This window comes from Benincasa hispida, chromosome 6, assembly GCF_027475165.1.
Source record: "Benincasa hispida cultivar pf3 chromosome 6, pf3_genome.v1.1, whole genome shotgun sequence".
Taxonomy (NCBI): Eukaryota; Viridiplantae; Streptophyta; class Magnoliopsida; order Cucurbitales; family Cucurbitaceae; genus Benincasa; species Benincasa hispida.
In genome coordinates, this window is record NC_143483.1 from 55,937,986 (window position 1) to 55,941,795 (window position 3,810).

General features: G+C 25.3%; 1 long non-coding RNA gene across 1 annotated transcript; it reads left to right on the forward strand.

Moving 5' to 3' along the window:
- Positions 1 to 2,611: 2,611 nt before the first annotated feature.
- On the forward strand, positions 2,612 to 3,810 carry LOC120080183 (uncharacterized). Its single transcript, XR_005482436.2, has 2 exons — positions 2,612 to 2,964; positions 3,529 to 3,810. It is a non-coding gene; the product is annotated as an uncharacterized LOC120080183 (long non-coding RNA).

Genomic DNA, 3,810 nt, shown 5'->3' on the forward strand with positions numbered 1-3,810 from the left:
AAATAAAATATAATAAAAATTTGCTTAATTAATATTCTCCACTCAACTTGAGATGGCTATGGCTGTCATGTTCCCTTTTTGCAACCCTTCAATTATCACCCTCCCCTCCTCTAGGTCCCTACTCTAATTTATACTTTTTTTAAATTTTCTGTTTTTTTTTTTGTGATAAAAATATTTGTCCACATAATGAAATTGTATTCTTATATAATGAGATAAGACATCATGGTATAAATTTTAAAAATAATAAAATGACAAAGTGACATTTAAAATTTAAAATGTAAATGAATATATATGAGCTGTCTCTTTTTAATATTAAATATTTGCTTGTTCTTTATTTTTCTTAGTTTTATAAATTTAAATAGTCCAACTAGATTAATATCAAGAAAGGTCATTCCAAAATTTAACCTTCTCCATAAGATCAAGAATTAACTAAATAGAGAAATTATAATTGAAAATATTTAGATGTTAGGTGAAAATTATTCTTAAAATTTTAGAAGGGAAATCGAATTACATCAACTGATAATGGTGTATTTATATCTCGAGTTCTACTGAATTGGTGTCACAATGATAATTCACACGTAAAGTAAGATAAACAGACGTTGTATATAGACCATTTGTACTATGTTCACGTTAGTAAATAAAAATTAAATTAGAAGGCAAAATTGACACCTCACACACATATGGATTAGTGAAGGTATATGAGATATCATACATTAGTATAATTCGATGAATTCACTGCTTTTCCAACCGTGCATTAATAAGAAAAATATAAAAGTTGGTAAATGGTTTAGTCTATTCTTTATTTTTATAATAGGACGAAGATTGAATTCAACTTAAAAAGAAAGAGCACATGTCAATTAGTATAGAATTAAGTTCACTTTTCACAAATCAAATGTCTTATTTATTAAGGGTTTCATTTTTTATTTTTAAAATTAAGACTTAATCAAATTATTAAAAAAATAAAGCCTATAAACTTTGAAAATTAAGCCTGCCTTATAATGAGGTTGAAATATGGGTTTTAGTTTATGATTTTTTTTTATGCCCTCAACTTTTGATAATTTTCTATTTTTTTCCTTTAATATCTAGAAACTCAATTATATATTTTTTGCACCTTTTCATCTTATAGTTATCCTTTTTTTTTTTTTTAATCATTACATGAAATAAGTAAATAAATAAATAAACAAGAAGAAGAAGAAAATTTAGGCTAAGTTGAGAAAAAGTGATGATTTTTTTCAAACTTTCAAAAGGAATAACAATATAGTCCATACTTTTATGTAATTCTCAATTTGATCTTAAAATTTTGAAACTCTCAATAATTTTTTTGTGTAAAAAAAATAAAATTTGCCAACTCAAAAATTCAAAAGCAATTTTTTTTTTTTTTTTTTTTTAAAAAAAACTCTCATTCACAAACTTATCAAGTATCATGCAATGAAAAAATATCATCAACCAATTGTAATATTTACAGTAAAAATAATATAATTGAAATTTTTTAAAACAACATGAGCTTAATTAAAATTCAAACTTAAATTACATCGAACAAAAAAAAAAAAAAAAAAAAAAGAAACACATACACACATATAATTGTGTATGAATGTATGTGTGTGTGAATATATATATATATATATTTATAAATTTATTTTATTTATTTATTTACTATTGAAGAACAGCATAAGTTTTAGAGGCAATAGTTGAGAAAAATGAAAAAGAGGGGACAGATCTATCAAAATAGCCCTAACTGTGCTGCCACCATTGCCGTCAGATCCCAACCGCACGTACATTTATGACTTTTTTCTTAATTTTCTCACTCGTCTTTTTCATTTTTTCAACACTTTTTTAATATTATTTTTCTCTAATTTTTTTCCCCGTCAAGTTAAACCCATTTTAACAAAAGAATAAACAAAATTATCAGACACAATGCTCGGACCTAGTGTGATGGCGTGCCCCCAACAATTGTTGAAGCACTAAATTACCGTCATCTCAAGATTGATAATTTGATAGTATATGTTTTTCACTAATTGAATTATGTTCATTTTAACTTAACTTTTACCAACTGAACTAAACTCATATAGACAAAGTCATTTCTTTTATATAATAATATTTGAGTGCAACCCGCTTCATACATCACCTTCGAAGGAAAAAATGTTTAAATTTTTTAAAAAATATATAAGTTTAGCACAAATTTAAGAAAGCATTTATAATTAATAATAATAATTATTATTTTTTGGCAAGTGAATTAAAAATGAATTACCTGAAAATAATTAGGAATAATTTGCTAAATCTAGCTTAAAAGTACATAAACAAAAATACTAAGTCAAACAAAAAGTAAAAATTGGAAAGATTTTAAATTTCTAATTTCTGGATGGAGAATACATACGAAATAGTAAAGACGAAGGAATTAGAAAGTCGGAATTGAAAATGGGATGTGTGGGACAATTTCATAAAAAAGCTAACTCCATCTTTACAAGCTTCTTCACTATTGTTTTTCCTCTCTCTCCTCACTAAGTTCCATTATTCTAAATTGGGATTGGTGTGACCTTTAAAAAAAAAAAAAAAAGAAAGAAAGAAATTCTTGAAATTTTGCTATAAGTATAGTAGCCATTGAGCCCTTCATATCTCCCATAACCATATGCATTCATTTTTTTTCCCATCACTTTCCCTCTCAATTTTCTCTTCTGCCAAACAGGTTTATTTTATTTTTGATCCTCTTTGTATTCTTCCACGGCTTTCTTGAACTGCATTTCATGATCTTCTTCTTCTTGAAAAAATAAAAAAAAAAAGAAAAAAAAGTAATTTTTTAATTTTTTAAAATTTTTAGTTTTCTTCTTTGCTATGAATTTCAATGGCTGCAGTTCAATAAAGCTGTGGGAAGATACAATAAAAGGATCAACCACAAAAAAAAAAAAAAAAAAAAAAAATGTAATTCTTCTTCTTCGACCTATGAACTACATCATCAATCCCTTTTAGGTATAATCCTTCTTCTATTTCTCATTTTTTTTTTCCTTTTTAGGTATGGTAAAAAAAAAATCTTTTAATAAATTGGATTTCTTTTAATCATATTTTCCCCCCCAAAAAAAACCCATATCATTGGAAGATTTTTTTCCTCTTATTTTTCTTGAATTTTCATTTTGAATTTTGAATCACAATAAAACAAGAAAGAACATGTTGACTTCTCCAAAAAAAAAAAATGTTGATTTTATTAGCCCTAGATAATTTTTGTGAAATATATTGGATCTTATTATATATACTTGAAAACAAACAGAAACACTCATAAATATATAGCTGATTTTAGTTTTTTTTTTTTTTTTCCTTTTCTTTTTGTGTTTGTGAGTTTGTAGATATATAATTCCATAGAAAACTATAGTTAAATAGTTTCATTTTTGCTTTTATAAATTCTTATGAAAAGAAAAACATAAATTCACTAGAATATTCTTGTCCCTCTATCTCCATTTCTATGTAATTTAATTATTTAATCATTTAATTTTTAAAATCAGCTTTCTGGCTTTGTTTTTGCTGCTTCCCCATGTGTAGGGTTCCCTTTACAAATTGCAGGCTACAAGCAAACAAACAGAAGATAGGAACAAGAAAGAAGAAAAATTTTCCATTCATGAATTGGAAAAAAAGTATATGGCTTTTAATTATTATTTTATAAGAACTATAGCTAAATATATTAATTATCCGTGTATTTGTACTACATATCTCTCTGTATATAAATGTAGCTCTCTATAAAGGTAGCAACAAGTCACACTCCAATTTAATTTACTGTCTCTTTTTTCCTCACATACATATAACAAAAATAAATTTGTTTTCTTA